Genomic DNA, 23,175 nt, shown 5'->3' with positions numbered 1-23,175 from the left:
CAGTTACAGTGGAAAACTTAAGTTCTAAGTCCTTTTTGTGAACAACAGTCCAGTCCTCCTGCAGAACTGGCTTCACATGGGAAGTATGAGTCCAGTCGAGTTTTTCTTTCACTTTGATAGCAGTATGGGTGATCCGCAGCACTTGAAAGAGTCCTTCCCAAGGCGGTGACAGCCTGTCTTTAGTCTGAACACCTTTATGTCAACAGAATCTCACAGTCGATAGCGGTGGCAGACTTCCTCCAGCAGGGCTGCCCAGGCTTCTGCACTAAATCAGAATTTCTTCTGCAGGCATTGAGCCTATGAAATCCCATGGCTGCCAGGTTCCTGGGAGAGTTAATCAAGGAAAATTTGGGAGTGACCTGTAAAGCATTCTGTTGGCAATTAGCACATCTTTTTTAACATGTTTTAGGTAGTTTCTCATTTTTGGTAGGCATGGTAAGAGTTCAGTGCCTTTAAAATTCCTCTCTTACTCAGATGATTTTGTTGGTAATATAGCAAGATTAAGCAAATAAGGGCTGTGGCAGGAATTATTTTGTTAGGTAATTTCCATAGTCCAGTTAAATTTCTTTTAGCCCTTTTTCGATCCATTTGCCCATTTTCTTCTGTGAAATATATTTTTTAAAATGAACAAAATTTTTTATTGTATTCAAATGGGGCTTCTAAATTTGGTGTCTGTTATGTTGTAGGAGAGACTTTTGAAGCTCTGTCAAGCTCTAAAGCCATGTGTGAGTTCTAAAATGGATTACTAGTTCTTTAATAACCAGTGTATTTCTTTCTAATTGAGCTCTTGACAAGTGATATTATTTTACACCTGGCTTATTCTTTTGGTAATCTATTTTTATAGTTCTAGACCACAAATGAAACCAGTACCATGATTCCCACGGGCTCAAAACGATTCACTGATATGATTCTACTCAGGGTGCTTTTTCTAGCACAGTTTGAGAATGCTGCTCTCTGTCATACCCCTTTTCTTTTAGAAGGCACAGAGTAACCAACTTGGATGCCTTTCTTTCTTAAGGAGCATCACAGGCACCACATCAGGAGTACAGAAAATGGTAGCCTTTAAGTTCATAGTAGGTCTCTCCCCAGTAGGTTTATAGGAAAATCAGTAAAAAAAAAAAAAAGTTCCTCAGTCTGAGGACCTATCTGTATAGGATTCAGCAAGGAAAAGAAATAAGTAGGAAAAGGAGCAAGGCTGACCCAAAATACTATCATCCTGTATCGCTCTATCATCAGTTGCAAAGTGAGAAATTTCTGAGGAAATTTGTAGAGTAAGTACTAACAGTATCACCTGTTCCTACCTCTGAGATTTCCTACTTCTGTCAATTTTACTCCCTAGCTTTCTGGACTCTCCTGATTCGCTTGTTCCTACAAATCAATCTGCTGGAGTCTTTTTCTACAATCCCTCTTCAAATGTCCTGTCTTCTAGCAATAATAACATAGAGTTTTCCCTTTTTTTTTCTGTCTTCATAAATTGGTCAGGGTAGGGATTATTCCCTTTGGTAAAGAGTTCTATTCTAACACAGTAGTTTTTAATTTCTTCTCTTCTTTGTCTTTCTCTAGATTGTTCCAAAACTGAGTAGCTACTGCTGAGATTTGAGTAATAGTCTATCCTTGCCATCTGTAATGGTTTATTTCATGTGTCAACTCGACTAGGTTATACTGTCTAATTGTTTGGTCAGGCAAGTATTGGCCTGTTACTATGAGAATATTTTGTAGATGTTTTAAATCATTAGTCAGTTGATTGCATCTATGGCTGATTATACCTGTAATAAACAAAGGATTTTGCCTTCAGCAATGAGAAGAGTTTCTTCATCCAATCAGTTGGATGCCTTAAAGGGAGAACTGAGGATTCAACAGTCAGGAAAGAAGAATTTCTGTCTCTATTTAAGCCAGCCTGCTTCTCCTGGGGAATTGAACTTCACTCTCATCACGTTTCCAATTTATGACCTACCCAACAGAATTTGGACTTGCCAATACCTACAGTTGTGCCAGCAAATTCCTATAATAAATTTCTCAATATTTATAATGTCAGTTCTGTTTCTTCTCTGGAGCACCCTAATACACCATCCTACCACCTTTTCCCTAACTTGGATTTGGAAAGTTTGTAAGACAAACATTAAGACTAGAGAGTGATCTTGATCTGCCTCCCAGATCTATCTATGCCAGTGAAGTTTGAGAAAGCCTCAAGTGATGAGAATCCACGGGAACTCACCTGTCTTCTGGGCACACCACTACTGCAACTTCTCCCAGATCACCTTTAGCACAATGGCTTCAAGTACAGCATCAGCAACCCCTCCTGATGGTCCTCTAGGGCTCTTAGTTCTTTCTTAGATGTAGAAGGTGATGAATATTCAACTTTCTTCGGCCAGGGTACCCCTTTATGTGGCAGGTCATCTTTCTACCAGTGAGCTTGCTCCATCAAAGAAGTGAAGTTGACAGGTTGTGGAATTCCCTGATGCAGCCAATGCACATCCCCATGTGTGGGGCTATAAAATGAAAGCATGCCAAGGCATATTTCTGCCAAGTTCTGTGGGTCTTCCCAGGAAACAGGAAAAGAAGTCTTTGGAATAGTTAAAAACGCATGTGTATTCTTACTGTTTCATTTGCCCCGGGTGAGGAGAGGAAGGCCTGGTAGCTTCCCAATGGTTTAGCTTTGCTGACCTCCTAAATAGGAAAAGCTAGATTTCCTCATATTAAGAGAGGAAAAAGGTAGATTTATATAGCATGTTGGTCTCCTTTCTGATATTGGTATTCACCAGCTTAACATTTTGTTTGTCTTTTCCCAAGTGACTAGTGCAGCTACTCTCCATCTGTTGCCAAGTTCTCAATTATTTCCTGATCATGTCTCTTTATCACGCCTGCTTTCCTAGCTATGTGGTGTGTGGATGATAAGGGACTCTTGTAAGTAGAATCTGGGTTAAGGCATAACATGGATTCAGAACAAGGGCATGAGGCCCACAAGCCTGGGTCAAAACAGAGCAGATAATTCATTACGGATTAAAGAAGTTGTGCTCTCATCTCTCTTTTCAGGGAAATTCAGTCATGAAGGGAACTCATCTAAAGGATCATCACCTTCCCCTTCCCAGGAGTCGGCTTGAGACAAGGAGGGATAAAGAAAGGAAGGGTAAACAGAGGGAGCAGGAACAGCAGAGAACGGAGGAGGAGGGTTCCATGAAAGAGAAAGTACCTTTAATTCTCACATTCTCGCTTCTGTTTTTCTCAGTCTTTCCTTCTGGCTATCAACATCATCTTTCTACTTTCATCTTAGAATCACTTTCATCCCATAAATATCAGTAATTTATTTGCTAAAAACTCCAGCAAATACGTTACCTTATCCAAATCAAACGAATGACCTTCAGGCAATTGCAAGACTAGATTGTCATGCACCCACTCCAAATATAACATAGATATTAGCCCTTTAAGATAAAGAGCCATAGGCAACATTCCTGGCTTCCCATATTTTCCAACCATATGATCCTGAGAGGACATTAGCGCCCATATTACCCATGCTTATTCAATAGTAAAATCCTGAATTTGGAGCAGGTGGCTCATCTGCCTGGCATTCCAAAAGAATCGAGTAATTCGGGGTCTCTTACCTGACCATTGTGTGTCCACTGATCCTCAGCTAATTCACACTATTCAGAAACTGCCAGACAATCAGCAGCTTTCCCTAACAATTGCCAAAATTGTTGTGGAAGTATAATTAAAAACAAAATGTTCTCCCAACCCAGAAAACCTCTCCGCAAAAAGACAAGAGAAAGAAAAACTGTTTTATTATTATTAAACCAGAATGTGATGCATCACAGGCAGTCCACTAAAGAGATTTCAAAGACAGGAAGAAAGCTTGCCCTTTTTCTGTAGCTAAGTGGATACAACCCACAGCACTTGTTCTCAAGATATTTCTCATGTCTTTATGATCAGAGGTAGGTTTGCAATTTGGAGTCAGATGACTTCTGAAGTTAGGTCCATCTTCCCCAGGAAAGTGGAAGATAGAGCATTCTCTTCCTTGCTAATTGCATTTCAAAGCTCAGGTCCTTGAAGAAACATTCCTAAGTTGTCAGACTGGCAGGGGACTAATTTAGCACCTTTGGAAGCTGTTTGAGAGAATTTAGCAAAGATTTAGACTATGCTTCAATGCTTTCTGGATTTTGGACTGATGTTTCCTCAGAATGTGTCATCACTGTTGACAGGGGCAGACAAGGAGTTGCTCTTTCAAATAGAATGGTCTAAGAAGGGCAAAATTAAACAAAGACATGAAGGAGTTGAAGAAGAAAGTCATGTCAATAGCTTGGGAACAGTGTATCAAGTAGATGGAACATCAAGTTCAAAGGCCCCTAGACATGTTCAAGGAACAACCAGAAGTCAGCATTGGTAGAGAAGTGGGCAAGGGGATGAGTGGTGGGAGTGAGGTGGGAGCAATGGCCAACCGCCAGATCAGGGAACACCTTGCAAGTCTTGGTCAGAACTTTGATATCATTTTAAGTGCAATGGGAAGACAGACATTGGAGGGTTTGAGCAAGAAGACAGCACTTATTTTACCTTTAAAAAGCTCATTCTGGCACCAGTGCACAAAATAGATGACTGGAGGAACAGCATGGAAGCCATTTACCAGCCAGGAGACTGTGGGGACCGTTAGGGAAGGGAGGTAGTAGCTTGGATCTAGCTGTAGCTGTGGAATTGAAGAGGTGCTTTCAGAGTTGGCATCAATTTTAAAGCAAAACCAACAGAATTTTTTGATGGATTAGATGTGGAATATAGAGGAAAAAGAAGTAAAGGATGACTTTAAAGACTTGGGCCTAAGAAATTAACTGGGTAATATTATCTTTGTGATTTATATAATCATCCCTCTATGCTGAACATTCAAATTATTTCCATAATATTTGCTGTAATAGACAATGCTGCAATAAACATCCTTGCACATTTGTCCTTAAAAGCTAGTAACTATTTATGAGAAATTCCTAGAATCTCTACTTTCTGGATCAACAAGTAGGCACAATTTACATTTTTAAGATATATTGCCAAATTATTTTTAGAGAGTTTGTAATAATTTACACTCCCAACAACTGTGTATGAGAATATCAGTTTCTCCATTTCCTGTCAGCAAAGGACATTTTAAAGGTTTAAATAACTCTTTCATTTTTGCCAATCTGATATGTAAAATACGGTATTTCAGTATTGTTTTGTTTTTCCTTGATTCCTAGTAAAGGGTATGTATCTGTTTGTATACTATTAACAACTTGTATCTCATCTATTGTTTATTCATATCCTCTTCCTACTTTATTCAGTATTTTTCTTATTAATCTGTAAAAGCTTTTGACATATGAAGAACATTAATCTTTTTTTGCACATATTTCCTCATTTATCATTTTCCTTTGACCTTTAGTAGTATCTTTTGCCATTATAAAGTTTTTAAGTTTTATGTAATCAAATCCCTCAATTGTTTCCCTTATGATTTCTGGGTTTCCTGGAAAAAAAGAATATAGTAAAATTACTCATACAGTGCCATTTTCTTAGAAGTAGTTCTGTAAAGACTTTTTTTTTTCAATATTTTAATTGCTACTCTTGGGGATTGAATTATGTCCCCCACAAAAGGCATGTTGAGGTTGCAACCCTTGGTCCTGTGTGTATGAACTCATTTGTAATTAGGACCTTTGAAGATGTTATCAGTTAAAGTGTGCCCAAACTGAATGAGCATGGGACTTAACCAATATTGCTGAAGTCCTTAAAACCAAAGGAAACTGAACAAAAAAAGAGAAGTCACCGGGAGCACCCAGAAGCTGGAAGTCAATGGAAGCCAGAAGAGAAAGGAGAAAACACTTCCATGTGTATTGCCATGTGACGGAAAAGCCAAGGAATCCCAAATATCGCCAGCCAGGCAGAAGATATTGTCCCCAAAAGGAAGCAAGCCTTCTAGACTCTGAAATCATGAACCAGCAAATTCCTGTGGTAAAGCCAACACACTGTATAATATTTATTTTAGCAGCTAGGAAATTAAAATGGCTACTGTCTTCTTTCAGTTTCACACTTCTTTTGGAATCAATTTGGTAGTTTATATTTAGGAGATAATCTTTCATTTATGTAATACTTTCAGAACTACTAGCATCAAGTTGTCCATAATATATTTTACCCTTTACATCAGCTCTTTCTCTAAGAGATATACCCTTTCTTATTTCTAATATTGAATATTTGCATTTTCACTACCTTTGTAATTTATGTTTGCCAGAGTTTGGCCTATTTTATTATATTAAAAGAAAAACCTATTGGATTTATTAATCCATTACATTACTTTTACATATTCTTATTTAATAATATCAACTTTCAAAAATGTCATCTTGCTTTCCTCAGGTGTATTTTTTTCCTACTACTTTTATTGATTGATTCAGTTCTTTTCCATTTTTGTTGTTTATTTCTGAAAATATTCTAAAGCAATGAAATTTCCCTTGAGTACAACTTTAGCAAGGCCATAAGTTGTAATATGTAGTGTTCTCATTGTTGGTTATTTTCTAAGTAGTTAAATACTGCAGTTCTGATTTTCTGTTAAGGTTATTTTTAAAATTTAAGACCTTTACTGTTAATTTCAAGTTTTACTGCATTATGGTTCAGGAAGCTCCTCCTCTGGATAAGTGGAAAGGACATTAAAAGAAACCAAATACGTGAACAGCTGCAGGTAAGTCATATTGAAATAAACGTGTTGATCCACCTATTACAATCCTGTATCACTACAGCAATTGCTACCAGATGCACAGCTGCTGTCTTGCAGTAAGCACAGGAAAAACTGTGTAGGTACTCTTTAAAAGGAACAATTTGGGAAAGATCTCTGAAACCTCCCTCTGTTCATTTTTGAAGCATCCATATGGATTTGGGAGTAGTCTCTTTCTGATCATGCAGGGAAGGAAACTGAGTGTGGACTCTACGCTCTAGTGACCCCTTCTGAGGTTTAGAAGATCAGCTGCCAGCCTACTCCACTGCTGTCAGCCTAAGAGGGGGTGGTATTCAGAGCAAGTAGTAGTTACCTACAACACAACCAGGATTTAAATTCTCCAAATGACTGGTGGCCTATGGTAGCTGCTACCTGTATGTAACCAGATAGAGGACAGGGGAGAGAACAGCAGTGGCCCAAGTCCCTAAAGTTAGCTTCATGACCGGTCATGATGGACTCTGCACAGATTCCTAGATAAGGAGACCCAGAGGGGCCTTCTGGTACCAGCAGGTTTCCCCTTGAAATTTTGCCATATACCTTTTTAGGAAAACAAAAGATCCTGACAGGATATAATTTTAAAAACATTATTTTGTTGCAGGCTCAACATGAGTATAATCCAGAGGTCAGCTTAGGGACCTTCTGCTCCTCGCATTCTAGATTTACTTTCTCTGATTTACTATCCCCATCACACATTGCATCAGCTCTCAATTTCAGTGGTCTGGGGAAGTTCAAAGCGTGTTTCCACCATCCTCCTTCCCCGTGTTTCTGTGAACTTACAGAGATTTGCAGCCCCTAGATCTGTCTTCCGATGCATCAACTGACAGAATCAGCCTTTCACAGAATCAGTATCCATAGGAGATTCAATCACAGCAGGTTTCTCAAATTACATGGGGAGTAAGACAGTGGTGATAACAGAAAGGGCACAGGATTCTGTCATCATGCTCACCATTGCCTTCTGTGTCCTTCTCTCCCTCTCACCATTCTCTACCACCTTCCTCCTGAATCCACCTTCCCTTCCCCAGCTCCAAATTCTTTTCCATCTGTTATACAAACCATCTTTCTCCTTCAGGAACCTTGGCACCAACAGACATCCAGGCCCTGGAGGCTCAATTTATACCCCAAGTGGGCTCACAAGGCATTTTCCTGGGAAAGGAGGTGAGACATTGCTTCAGAGGAATTCTTATAGCTGCTGCTAAAGGTGAACCATCTTTTTGTTAAAAGAGGAACGCCAGGTTCAAGAAGCAGGAATCAAGCAACTATATGTTGAGTTCTTAATAGATGCAATGTATGTTGGTGCGCTGGGGCAGTATAAGGCTTGCCTGCCTGTGAGATGCATAAAATCTAGGTGGGCAGCACAGGAAAGAAAGGGTCAAAGGAGGAAAAGTCACTTCCAGTTGTGAGCTTCAGTACAGAAAGGATGTATGATGATTATAAATGCGCCTGAATAAGGAGCCAAGGCCCAGGTAAAAGTTCAAAGCCAGGTAGCATCCAGCTCTTCTCAAATCAGCACACAACTTCATGTAGAGGTAAGCAGGCAATATTTGTTTCCTGAATCTTTCCTTCTGCGAAACAAAATAGGAGTGAGCTTGGAAGTCAGAGGATGAGAGACATCCAAAGCTTAAAAACAATAGCAAGAGGTCAAAGAAAATGGTAATTAAGGGTCTGTACAGAAACTAACCCTGCCTCCCCAGAAGGAAAAGACCAGTAGATGGGAGACTCCTGGGTGATTAAAGACCTGTAATGTTGGCCATTTTCGTTTTAGAGTCTGTTTGGATGAGTACAACGGGGGGGTGGGGGGGTGGGGGGGGTGGCTGTGGTAATCAGATACTGTCCCTCTCACACCCATATCTTAAAGTAGCAGAGATGAGAGTTCTTAGTTACTACAATGGTTCAATGACTTTGTGTGTGTCATTTAATTTTCACCATCTGGAAGGCAGAAATTATTGTTCTCAACTTACAGGTGAAAAACAAATGAGGTTCAGAGTGATGATATGACTTGCCCAAGATCATAGGGCTTGCAAGTGACTGAGCTGGATTTCAGCAGTAAAGCTGCTACCTCAAGTGCCCCAGAGCCTTATAATCTGGTAGGAGAGGAAGACACATATATGAATAACTCAAAATCAAAGCTGACCATGGTAAGTGTATCACAAACAAAAAGACAACGTGCATGAGGACTGTCGGGAGGGGAATGTTAATCTTGTTCTTTTCCCTGCCTCATTAAAATGTGCACCGACTATGTCACAGGCAATATTAACAGAGAAGACCCACAGCCAGGAAGAAGAACTGGACTTCATCTGCCCATCAAGAACAAAGAGCATATGGATGGAGACCTGAGACCGTCCAGTTCAAAACAGTGGTGACCCCTGTCTCCCTCATACATTCCTCCAGGCAAAAAGTCATCCTCCAACGCAACAAAATATAATGAGGTGGTACTGAACCAGGAGGGGAGTCAAGAGAAATGTTTCCAAGTTTCAACTTTTCCATCAACTTGCAGTGTAGCCTGGAGCAAGTTATTTAAGACATCGAATCTCTGGGCCACAGTGACTTTGCCTTAAAATGAGGGAGACAGACTGGACGGTTTTCTAGTCTCCTTGCCAGCTCTGAGCTTCCAGGATTTTAGCATGATGCACAGAGCAGGAGACTGCCCCTGAGCATGGGTCCAGATAGAGGACCATGCAGAGCTAACTAAGTCTCTTGAATTTTTTCCACTTGACCACATCCTAATCTGCAGGGTAGCACTACTGTCAGGCTGCCCATCAGATTGAACATTCCACCTCACAGGTGGATGCATTTCAGTGGGTCGCCAATAACCTGCAAAGAAACCCCTGCTTCTAGGATCAGATAGTCTGTAATGGCAGAAGTATTAACAGACTTCATTTTCAATGCAGCTCCCCTGTAGAACCAAAAGCAAGCAAGTATACCCTGGCATGTTCCAAGTTTGGAATTTAAACTTTAGGATCCTCTGTGGCCTGAGAAAAGGTAATTATATCTAAGTTTTCCCTTACAGGACTTAATTATCATTCACTCAGTGATAGCAATAATAATTCCAATAATAAGTTCTTACGTCAGGACTTTTTAGCTTTTTAAATGGCTTTGACATGCTTTATCTCACTTGAACTTAATAATAAGCATGCAGCATAAATAGGGAAAGTATTATTATCTCTATTAATTCTAATAATAGCTAACATTTAGGTAGCCTGTTGCATTTATAAAGAGCTTTCATACATATTTTCTCATTGTACTAGAGGTTGAGTTCCTGAAGACAAAGACTGGGTCTTATTCATCGCTGTCCCCTGTGGTGCTTAGCACAGAGCCAGACACATACGAGTGTGTATGTAATTAGAAATTAATTTGGTCCTCATGAAAACCCCATCAAGTTGATAAGGCAGATATTTTTATTCCTAGTTCTCAGATAGAGAAATTGAGGCTCAGAGAATTTTCATGACATGACCAAAGTTGCACTGGAGTGTCAAGACATAGGAAACAATCGTTTCTAAATAACATCAAAATTTTGTGCTTTTTCCTCTATACCAGGGCTCATCAAACTTTAATGCATAAATAGATATCCAGCAATCTTATTAAAATGCAGATTCTGATGCAGCAAGTCTGAGGCAGGACATAAGACTCTAGATTCTTTAACTAGCTCTCAGGTAATGCAAATGCTGCTGGCTCAAGGACTACTTTTTGAGGGGCAAGAGTCTAAAGTACAGTGAAGACAAGGAAACCAAGAACAATTAAGTTATTTTCCCAAAGTCACCCCCTGAGTTAAAAGCAGAATTAGAATTGAGTCATTCCACTGACTTCCATTCTACCCTGGACTTGTGTTTAGACATTTGCCCTCATGATACAATAAAATGGCACACAGCATATAGTTTCCTCACATACTCCCATCCCCCTCGTATTCGGGTAAAGTTTCTGAACCTTTCACACTTAAAAAAATTGAATCCTAGAATCAGAAAGAACAGTTTATTGTTTAAGAAGCAAAGCTGCATCAAAAACTGCACTTCAGGAGCCATATAAATGAGCTGACTCAAAGAGAAGGAACTCAGTGCAGCTGTGAGTGACATTTTGAAGAGGAGCTGTAGCCAAGAGGGACACTTTGAAGAATGCACAGAAGCTGAGAGAGTAGCTGCAGATGAGAAACAGTTTGAAGATGGCCATTGAAAGCAGACTTTTGCTCTGGAGAAGCTAAGAGAGGACAAATGCCACAAGAGCAACTGAGAGTGACGTTTTTGAGGAACTGCAGCCTAGAGAGGAACGTCCTGGAAAAAAGCCATTTTGAACCCAGAACTTTGGAGCAGACGCCAGCCACGTGCCTTCCCAGCTAACAGAGACTTTCCGGATGCCATCGGCCATCCTCCAGTGAAGGTACCTAATTGCTGATGTGTTACCTTGGACACTTTATGGCCTTAAGACTGTAACTGTGTAGCCAAATAAACCCCCTTTTTATGAAAGCCAAAAAAAAAAAAACTGCACTTCAGACAACCTGATTGGATTCTGTTCCTGTTATGCCATGACGTTGTCCTGGCTCCCTGCAAATCCTAGTATTCTGCTGATTTTATGCTTACATGCTGCCTTTAGGCCCATTAGGCAGATATACCACTTCCCCTTTAGTCAGGCAGGCTCCAGTTTTCCCTAATGGTCTAGAAAGTCCCTCTGGGAAACATAAGCAGAGCAGGACGTGGCCCCAAGTCAAGCCAGGCTTAAGTATCAGAAACTCCGATTCTGCCAAACTGGAAACATGAGACAGGAGTCTGGAACCAGGCACCAGCAAGGGCCACACATGCTGGCAGAATAACTTTTCTGTGAACATTTCGTCTTTCTCCACTGGCACCAGCCAATCACCAGATCACAGGCAATGCCAACCTGTGACCTAGAGACCGGGCACCAACCACATCCGTATGCACTTCAGTTTCAGAGACAGAGCATTAAAGCCCAGCAGACCCTGAAACTTGCAACAACGAGCTTTCTGTTTTGTAGAATCCCCTCTTTGCTGAAAAAATTCTCTCCATGTGACTCTCTAGCTGCAGCCTGTGGGCCAGCCTGGCTACCAGTTCTCAAGGCATATTCGGAAGATCCTGGCTCTGAGAGGCCCCTTGCCAGCAGGGAGGTGGGGCAGAACGGAACACTATGAAGGCTGTTTTCATTTTAGCATCCTCCCTGTGGTGTCCATTAGCACATTCAAAAGGAAGAGCTCTAGCCTGACCTGTAAGTCATTCTTTTCCCTGAATACAAGACCTTTATTCCTAAACTCAGCACTCCCCCTCCATAGCTCAGAAAGGAGGGACGGTTTCTCAAAACTCAAATCAGCATTAAAAATGAATAATACAAAGAGCAGGTACATCCTTAGGTCAGGGGAATCCCCTAAGTGGTTAAAGGCCATAATTTGGCCAGTCCCCCAGAGTCAATGAAATCATTTGCTGACAACTATGCTCCAAGAAGACTCCTCAGCTATGGGCCTCTCTAATCTGCACTGTTGTCAAGCAGAGGACCTCGGAAAAGAATTGCCAAGTTACTTGTGTCCAAAAGGGGACAACAGAAGTCTAAGAAAATAAAGTGTGTGGGCTAATGGGTAAAAGGAAAAAAAGAAAAAAGTATTGTGTCAAGTCACAAGAAAGTGGAAAAGGTAATACTCACTGGATAGAAGAAAGGGTGGCATGTGTATTCTGCTTACTAACCCTTTTCCTGGTTTAATCCAGACACAGGCTTGTAGGAATCCCAACTACGACCACTGTGTGTGGTCATCCAAGTTGCACACTGTACAGTCATTTGTGGCATTCAAAAAGTATACCCATTATTTGCCAAGCATGGCACTAGTTACTAGAAAATATACAAAATACATATTAATATGTTCCATTTGCAAAAAGCTGTATCATTTTTCATATGTATGATCCCATTTAATCCCTACAACTGATTTCTGAGTTATATGTTGTAATCCCCATTTATAAATGAGGTGACTGAGACTAAGGAGGGTTAAGTACTTTATCAGAGATTTGTGAATAGACTAGAACAGAGATGGTATAACTAAAACAAGTCAACATATAACTGCACTAAGCAGATGTCTATCATGGTGATCTTAGAAAGCCACAGAGGAGTATCTAAAGTGACTGAATGAAACCATCCTGGAGTCTTCAGCCTCCATCTCCATGATGTCTTACCCCAAACCATCAAGTATCCAGGACCCTGATGGTCCACCCCCATTCCCTCCCCATCATCCACCAAAGTCCATTCTCAGACAAAGCTCTGGTATTCATTATGGTACTGGTCAGTGTGACTGACTGAAACCTCTTACATGTGTTACTGTACTGTGAAAACTGTACATTTTCTTTCCAATAGCAAAATGAAGGTAACTGTCCCCCACTAATGGAAAAAATGTTCTGCCATCAATTACCAAAAATTTAGAGGTGACTTGGAAATGGTACATAGGAAATCAGGAACATCTCTCCTCACACAGACTTCTACCCCAGGCACAAATCAAAACTCTAAAAAAAGGCATAGTCAGCTATTTTGACTAGCACTCATTCTTCATTTATTCATTCAGCATACATTTATCACCTATAATGCACAAGGGACTAAGGATTCAGAGATGAATAAAACCCAAGTGGGCCTGATGTCCTACTGGAGGTGGGGGAGAGAGGGCAAGACAAAGAAGTACACAATCACAATTCAAGTGCCACGACACAATTATGTGCAGAGTATTGCAGAGAGCTGGGGACCCTGACTCACACAGCCTAAGTGAAAAAGCTGCTCAAAAACGTGAAATTTGAGCTGAACCTTGAGGAATAAAGTGGAGTTTTCTAGACAAAGAAAAAGACAAAGTAAGGGAGGTTACTGAGCAAAGGCATGGAGGTATGAAGGGCATGGAATGTGAGTGGCTAGAACATAGGATATATGGGTGGAATCATGAAATTTATAGCTGGAGAATAAGTTTTAACTTAATCCAAGAGCAAAAGGAAATCAGGAGAGGTTTTTAAGGAGAGAAGCACCATGCTCAGCACCCAAAGTACTTAGCATATAATAGGTGCTCAGTTATGGGTTGAATAAATAAATAATAGATTTGGTTTTCAAAAATATTACTAGTATCTTGTACAGTTTAGATGGGCAGGGGAGGGGGATAAGAAGGAAGCAGGCAAGAATTCTCTTATCAAGAATGAAGAGCAGAGGAAAAGCTACATGCCTCAGTCCAACGTGAAAAGGTATTTCTTATGAGATGGCCTACATCAAAAGTCCTTAAATAATTTGATGGAGTATGGACTTTTAATGGAAATGAGGCTCTTTCTCCTACCAAAATTTTTCTTATCTTCTCTGGGTCTAAAATCTTCAGAAAATGTATTTTCTCAATAAATTATGGCTATCCTCTTGGTCCAAAGAAATCACAGAATTGTCTGCTGGGCAAACATGACATGCTACAAAGCTATAACAGAATTTTATAGCAATTTCCTGGAGTGCAGGCAGACAAATCCTGAACCTGAGCTTCTTCATGCTCACTACAGTCCATGGCCAGGCTCAGACAGGATAAAAGGTCATCTGTGGTTAAAGTTTGGTGGTAGGAGATTGCAGCAAAGTGTAACACCCCTTTCCATACTCTCTATATTATGGCTTGGTTAATGGAGGGCATTCTTTGCACAAGGCACTGTGGGGCACACTAAAAGTCTTTAACTCTGAGATGTAAATGGATGGAATATTAAATAGTAAAGGATGAGCAAACAATGCCTCAAAAGACAATCATACCAGGAATAATTTCAAGGCAGTAAATGGCAATTTACTAATGGGTGATATGGACAATAAGTGCTAGGAGGTCATTGCCCTTGTTCATATTGAATTCGTACCAAGACACTGCCATTTCCTCCTAACAGAAAGTGTGTGACAAACTATACACTTTAACATGTAGCTATGGGTCCAGGAGACCCAAGATTAAGTTGCATAACCCAGGTGACATTTCCTCAGTCATCAATTGGCAAATCATGTATGATGCCTCCATGTGCTGAGTACGCCAGTTGACACCACGGGTTAGGCAGAATGTGTAAAAGGCTTGATCCCTTCTCTCCAGGAGACTACAGTTGAATTTATACACGTATTTGAATCGATATTGGAGAATAGGTCATTGTAATATAATGCTGACTAGAGAAACAAGCGGAGTTGAGAGACAGAAAAAGTCAGAAGCGATTGCTGGAGGAAGTGGAACTTGCACTGTGTTTTGAAGGAGTGGAGGGATTTCAAGAAAAGACAGAAGGACTATCAGTCAGAGAAGTCTGTTTGAACTTGACTCTGTGGACAATGGGGAGTCACTATAAGAGCTTCTCAAATTCAGGAGTAACCTGACGGCATGGCTTGGGGAGGATGGATGAATTATTACCAAAGAAAGGGTGAGATGGCACTTGCCTAGATGGCCTATGGAATAACGTATCTTCTTTATAGTTCGGAAAGGAAACCAGGAATCAGCCTTATCCCCACAACCTCCTCTGCCTGGTACCTTGACTTCCCAGGGACTGCTCAGCCTGCTTGGAGAAGATATTTTGATCTTATTTGAAAGAACATTAAAAAGAAAGCACTGAGTAAACCAAAAGTGGACTCAGATCTTCTGCCTCAACAGGAAATCTTCCTTGTCTTCCTAAATCCATTTTTCTGGAGTTTTGTACCAGCTATTCCACTTCTTGCATTTGACAGAACAGTCTCAAGGTTGACCCTGAGAATCCACCTCTTTCAAACTCACCTCTGGTCTGTAGTAAACAACCTGGCAAAATATTTCACATCAAATTCATGCAATGAGGGCTGTGTTTTGTTTTGGTTTGGTTCAAAGAATTCTGAACCGGCTTTCAAAACTTCATTTAGCTTATAATTCACTGAGGTTTGACATATCTTGTGTGGGGGAGAAGGATGACTTTCATTTAATATTAACCAAGCAACTCTCCACTACTTCCTCTTTCCCATTGTTTCACTTTAGTAAACAATGGATTTAGCAAGTTGTTTAAAGTCGGCTGGGCTCTGGGGCATTCTTCTAAGGACTGCCTCACACATGACCTTCTGATGATTTTATTCATCTGTTTAGAAAAATACACACACATTCCATGCACACAAGACCTAAACAAACTATTGTATTGTTTCTAAGTAATGGTCATAACGTACTTGATATTTCTTGAAAGAGAAGTACTAAAGGAAAAAAAAAGTGTTTTCCCCTAAATTATTCATGCTGAACAGGAAAAAAAAAAAAATTGAAGTCAGAAACATTAACCCATGGCGAGTAACTCCCTTTCTAGCTGGGGAAGGATCAGTGATTGAAAACAACCCTTACAACTTCCTGGTTCCTGTCTTTATCACATTCACTAGGGTGCAGAGGAATATGAAGACTTACTATACCAAAAACTATGGCTTAGAGACCATGTAATGTCAGACCGTATTAGTAATTTCCACTGAGGAGAGCTGCATTGAGAAACACCAAATCAGCTTTCTCCTTAGTGAGGTCTCAAAACCAGGCTTCACTTGAAACAAGAAGGAAAAGATATCGTACGGATATAAATGGGCTGGAAGAAAGGAGGCAGTGTACCCTCCAGGAGAGACAAAAGCACTGTGGGCCTGGGAAAGACAAAAGAAACACTAGGAGCAGTGCATACTGGGAAGTACCAAATATCCTCCATAAATACTGGGTACAAACCTAAAACAAAATGACCCAGAAAGTTCTAAAATAAAAGAACCAGCAAAGATATGCCAGGTAAGTGGCAACAAATAAAGCAAGGATAGCTATATTTATAGCAGACAAATTAGAAATCATAGCCAAAAGCATAAAATGTTCCAGAAAGGGTTTTGTTATGGGGCTAATGGGTAGCATTCACAACAAAGAAGTACTTGTGATTGTTAGGGGTATATATTCAACTGAAGAGTAAAATATTTTAGGTTCCTGACTGTACATTAAATAGAAAGCCCACTAGATGCATAAATGCCCATTCCTTTGATCTCCTAAGACAGTATTCCAGACTGTGTACTGAGGTGCTCTGAGAAAGGACCTCAATGTTTCTAATCATTTGGAATCAGGAATTAGGGACAAAATTGCTGTTCTAAGACTACCACAACCATGCTTCCAGTGATTCTACCTTTGAAAGCTTGGATTTATCTAAAGATGAAGGTCAAGCACTTTTTGTTCTGGAGGCATCTCTAGGTGAGTCTTCTTCATCCTGCAGATGAACTTTATTAAAATATCTATTATTTAACCATGGAGGCTGCAGCTATGGTGAATTTTCCCAATTCAAATTCTGCAGAGTGTTAAATTTCGCTATAATGCTACTTTACAAACCAGCTAAACTGATAAAATCAACAGATTTGTTGGTGAATGTTACATTAGCCTCTGACGCTGCTTAAGAACACACTGGCATTTTACAAGGACTGTCCAGAAATAATGCTCTACTCCTTCATTTCTCAAACTTGAATAATACCAAGTCCCTTTGAAAGCTCTGGAGAAAGAGAGTACCATCTCAAGCAGTGGGAGACCATGGTGTAGGCTGGTGATCAGTGGCAGCAAGCAAGAGGTATGGCCCACAAGCACCTGGAGAAAAGCTTTGTATCCAGCACTGAAGCAAGAGTGACCCCATCCCTTCAGGCTCATGAGTTATTCCAGGTCCTTGCACCTTCTGCTTAGCACCCACTATATTGTCAGGCTTGAAGACATAAAAGTGTGACCATAACAGTAGCAGCAGCATGAGAAAGTTTATGTCAGTGATATCATCAGCATCAGGGAGAAAGAACTTGTCCCTGGAGCAACATTGCCAGAGTTAAGCACCCTTAGTGCTTACAGGGAGTATCTGTGATCTTCCTTTTTTTTTCCTGCACAGTGGATGTGTGGGTACAGAGAGTTCCAAAAAGGTTCTTCCCACAAAAGTGGGAGCTGAAATGCCAGTCCTTTTTCTTATTTCCAGGAATGCTGGCATCCAGCCTCTGACCTGCCCTGAGGAAAAATGAAGGTATAGGATGTTATTGTGAGAATAATTAACAGTACTGAATGGTGTGTGAATGTGGTGGAAAGGGAAGTTTAGAGTCATGTGTTTTGGTTTGCTAATGCTGCCAGAATGCAATATACCAGAAATGGGTTGGCTTTTAACAATGGGGATTTATTAAGTTACAAGTTACAATTCTAAGACCGTGAAAGTGTCCAAATCAAGGCATCAGCAAGAGGATACCTTCTCTGAAGAAAGGCTGCTGGCATCTGAGATTCCTCTGTCAGATAGCAGGGTACATGGCCTGTGTCTGCTGTTCCTTCACTCCCAGGTTTCACTGCTTTCACCTTCTGATTCAAGTCGCTTTTTCTCTGAGTATCTGAGGGTTCTCTCTTAGCATCTCCAGGGTGTTTCTCTCTCTCTGCTCTCTTGAAATGTTTATGCCTTTATCCTCTCATAAAGGACTCCAGTAAAGAATTAAGACCCACCTAGATGTGGGATGGGTCACATCTCAATTGAAGCAACCTAATCAAAATGTCCCACCCACAATAGGTATTTTAATCCACAAAAATGGATTAAAAGAACATTGTCTTTTCTGGAGTTAACGTAGCATCTCCAAACCAGCACAGTCATGTATTCACCAGAAGGAAAGTTTGGAGGTCAAAACATGGGAATGTTTAACACAATGAATCTTGTGGTGGACAATATCTGTGATTAACTGTACAAATATAAAAAAGTTCTTTCATGAACTAGAACAAATGTATGACACTATTACAAGGAATTAATAATAGAGGGATATATGGGGAAAATGTACCTACTGCAAAGTACCAAATGTACCACACCAACACTATGGGTCAAAAATAGGGGGTGATAAGGAGTATGAGAGAATTGGTTTTCGTTTTTCTTTTTATTTATTTTCTAGAGTGATAAAAAGGCTCTAAAATTGATCACAGGGTTGTATGCACAACTATGTGATGATACTGTGAGACAGTAACTGTATACTTTGGATGGCTTGTATGGTGTGTGAATATATCTGTGAGGACTCAGGGCCCAGGACCCCACCCCCTCTTCCATTATGAGATACACACAGCCACCTACATGACCAGGCAACAGGCCCCTCCCCCCAGGGGGGGAAGCATTAAAACTTCCCTCTCATAATCACTGCTGGTAACCAAATTTCATAAAACCTTGTTGTAATCAAATCTCACAAGATCCTGTTGTAACCAACCTCATGAGAAACTCCAATGTCACAAACCTTTATAAGCACCCCACCCCCAACCTTGGCAGTCCTCTCTCTCTGTGCAGAACGCTGACTTCACTATTCCCGAACTGCCACAATCAGGAAGATTCATCTCCTGTGTGTAAGTCCCTAAGTAACACATGGATAACTCTGTGCCGGGCATGTTCTTCGGTCTTGGGGCTAATCTGGGTTGGAACAATATCTCAATAAAATTGCATTTAAAAAAAGAAGTGATCTGGGATTTTTTCTCCCAATTAAATTGCACTTCATAAACTCATTAAAAGTTGCTATTCTAAGGATTTGGAGAGACCAAGAGGGATTTTTTTTTTCCTTTGGTTGCATGCCAACTTTTTTCTAAATTCAGCAAAACTTTTTTTAGAAAGTACATTTTAATACATTTCTCTTGGATTTGTTCTGCAGTTTATTAGGAAAAAAAAAAAAAAAAGGTGTGGGTAACTCAAGAGGCCAGACCCTAAGAAGATGGGAATTCAGGTGCCAGAGCTGCCATATCTGCTACCAAGTTGGTCACAGAAGATCCAGAGAGTCATGGATCCAAATTCCATAAAAGAGTGAGAAAAAGAGGGTGAGGGCCATGATGGCTGTTTCCCAGAAATCCAGATGTAGTTATTATGGGATGGAAGAAATGCACTGGCCATTCAGGATGTTTCTGGTGATCACATTGCTGATAGCCTTTGATCATCATCCTAGGGCACTAAATGACTGTTCAGGTAACTGGAGTTCCAAAAAATGGGTTCTTAGCTGGAGTACAGTTCAGGGAAAACCATCCAGAAAGACAAGTTGAAATTCCTGGCAGGGTCAGGCCAAATGACAGCAATCTCATAAACTGAGAAGAGTGAAGTAAAAAGCATCCACAATCTCCGACTGCCTCAAGAGTTAATAGGGGATTGGTATTATTTATTCAGTTTTCAAGGTGGAGGTATCACTATTGTGATAACTATCACTTATTATTGTTTTGTGACTTTTCAAAATTTTGAAAATGGGATATTGTTAGATTAAAAGAATAACTTCTGTACAATTGCAGGCAGTTGTTAAAATTTGGTGGAAAATGAGGAATAGAGGCCTACATATCCCATCCAAAGGCTTTCACATGCAAAAACAACAACCAATGGAGGAATGACCTCCATTAAAAATAGCACAACACAGATAAACAAAATGTGGTATATACATATGATGGCGTATTATTCAGCTATAAAAGGAATGACGTCCTGATGCATGCAACAACATGGATAAACCTTGAGGACATTATGTTGAGTTAAGTAAGCCAGGCATAAAAGAACAAATATTGTATGGTCTCACTAATATTAACTAATTATAATAAGCAAATTCATAGAGTTAGAATTTAGAATATAGGTTACCAGGAGATAGAATGAGGGTGGAGAATAGGGAGCTGATGCTTAATTTGAACAGAATTTCTAATTAGATTGATCGTAAATGTTCGGAAATGGATAGAGGTGATGGTAGCACATTATTGTGAGTGTAATTAAAAGTGCTAACTTGTATGTGAATGTGTTTGAAAGAGGAAGTTTAGGATCATGTATGCCACTAGAAGGAAAGCTAGAGGATAAAACATGGGATTGCATAACACAGTGAACCCTGTTGTGGACAATGACTGTGATTAGTGTTACAAATATAAGAATGTTCTTTCATGAACTATAACAAATTTATGTCACTATTATAAGGTGTTAATAGAAGGGTGGAATATGGGAAAAATACAACTAAGGCAAACTATGGACTATAGTTGACAATACTTTAATATTCTTTCATCAGTTGTAACAAGGGTACCACACCAATGCTAAGTGTCAACAATGGGGTGAGGGGTATTAGGGTTATGGAGTTTTTCTTTGGGGAGTAATGAAAATGTTCTAAATTGTGGTGAAGCATACACAACTCTGTGATCATACTGAGAGCCATTGATTGTACACTTTGGATGGATTGTATGGAATATGAATATATCTCAATAAAAATGCTTTAAAAATAGCACAACAGACATGCTTAGACATAAATTTAACTAGAAATGTTCTACTGAAACAAGCAAAAGAATACTTAAGAAAATAAAATGACGATTGTAATCTTGAGAGTAACATTATAAAGATATCAATGATCTTTAAGTTCATTTGCAAATTCAATGTAGCAATGAGGCTTTTCAACTATACAAATTGATTCTAAAATTATATAGAAAAATGAACAAGAAGAGCCAGTACACTTGTGAAAAAGATTAATAAAGAAGAAATAGTTTTATCATATTTTGCAATGTATTATAAGGTTATAACAATTATACAGTGATATATTAGTATATGAACAGACTGATCAATAAACAGATTAGAAAATCCAGAAATATACTCAAACAAGAGTTAAAATATAGTAAATTACATGATGCATTTTAAGTCAGTGGTTAAAAAGTAAGGATTTTATTAAGAATAGTTTTGTGACTACCAAGTAACCATCTTGAGTTATAAATAAAATTGGCTCCATATTCCATAACCTACATCAAAATAAATTTTATATGGATCAGATTAAAATCTTTAAAAAGTGAAAACATAAATAGCACTAGAAAAAATCATGGGAGGATTTCTTTTTATAATCTCAGAATGAAGACAGTGTTTTCTAAGTATAACACAAAAGTGAGAAGCCATAAATAAAGAGACTGACAGAATTTCTGCTTCTGGCCATGATGGAATTACTAGTACTATATAAGCCTTTCCATCATAAACAACTAGACAACTGGACAAAATATGTGAAGCAATTCTTAAAGCATTGGATAACAGGAAGGATAAGCCTGACATTTCTGGGAGAAGGGAAACAGGAGGTGAGCAGAGCTCAGGAGTCCCGCTGAGCTGAGGCGATGGAAGGTAGAGTGTGGAACAGCTGAAATGATGGATTCTATAGGGCAAGGCACAAAAGAGAAAGAAGATGTGCAGAGATGGGGAGGGCAGAAACCATAAGTCAATAGCTGAGGGGTGAGTTTTACCTGTTCGGGACAATTCCATTCAAAGCTTAGCAGATAGCAACCATTACCAAGATTCTGGAAGCTGAGCTGCGCTGAAGGGAGAGTAGTACCAGGGAGCTCTGGTCCTGCCAGAGTGAAGAGACCTAATTAATACCCCAACATTGGTCTGAACTACCAGAAAAGCTTTCCTTAGGAGTAAGAATCATACCCTAGAGCAAGATTTATTCTAGATCTGCTCCCAACAAAACCTAAAACTATGCCCTGTCAAGATCCTTAGGGGCTGGAAAACATCCTAGGTTTTCTACATATCCACCAAAACAAAACATAAAATCAAGCCTACACAAATTCAAAATCATAAGCCAATAATTTCACAGCCTGCTAAAACATGTCTCAATATTCTTCAGAGAAAGATAACAGAATCCAGAGTCTCTACAATGTATTATTCCAAATGTCCACTACTCAATTAAAAACCACTATACATCCAAAGAAACAAGAAAATGTAACTCATCATCAAGGAAAAAAGTAATCAATAGGAACCAAACCCAAGATAGCCCAGTGGTATATTTAGCAAACAAAGATGGTAAAGAAGCTGTGGCAAATTGTACTTTCAAAAGAGAACTACAATAATGTCTTCCATCCCACATGCTCTTTTTAAGAGTGACTCTGCCATTCTCCCATCAAGGGGTGCAGTCTAATTCCCACCCTGGGGAATCTGGGCTGGCCTTAGAACTTTTTGACCAACAGGATGAAATAGAAATGACACTCTGGGACTTCTGAGGCTAGGTCATAAGAACTCCTATGGCTCCATCTGTGTCTCTTGAAATGCTCTCTTGATAAGCATCCTCTGAGAAGTCCAATGCCATGGTATGAGAGCTCAAGCTACATGGAGAGGCCACATGAAGGTGCTATGGTTGATAACCCCAACTTAGCCTCCACCTGACAGCTAGCATCACCTTTCAACCATGCGAGTGGGTCTTCTTGGATATCTAGCCCAATCACCCTTCAGATGATGACAAATCCAGTCGACACCTAATTGCATCCACATGAGACATTCCAAATGAGAACTGCTCAAATCCACACATAGAATTATGAGAGATAATTCACTAAGTTTGGGGGTGATTAATTCTGCACTATTATTACTTTTAGCTGTTATATAAATACAGTCTACATACAAAAATATAATCACCAAAATAAAGAAAATTCACTGGATAGGCATGATGTTATATTAAAGATGGCAGAAAATGTCAGCAAACTTGACGACAGCGTAATGGAAATTATTCAAGCAATGGGACATAGAGAAAAAAAATTGAAGAAAAATGAACAAATCCTTAGGGATCTG

This window comes from Choloepus didactylus, chromosome 20 (genome assembly GCF_015220235.1).
Source record: "Choloepus didactylus isolate mChoDid1 chromosome 20, mChoDid1.pri, whole genome shotgun sequence".
In the NCBI taxonomy this organism is placed as follows: Eukaryota; Metazoa; Chordata; class Mammalia; order Pilosa; family Megalonychidae; genus Choloepus; species Choloepus didactylus.
The sequence above is the reverse complement of the archived record's forward strand: the minus strand, read 5'-3'. Positions refer to the sequence as shown.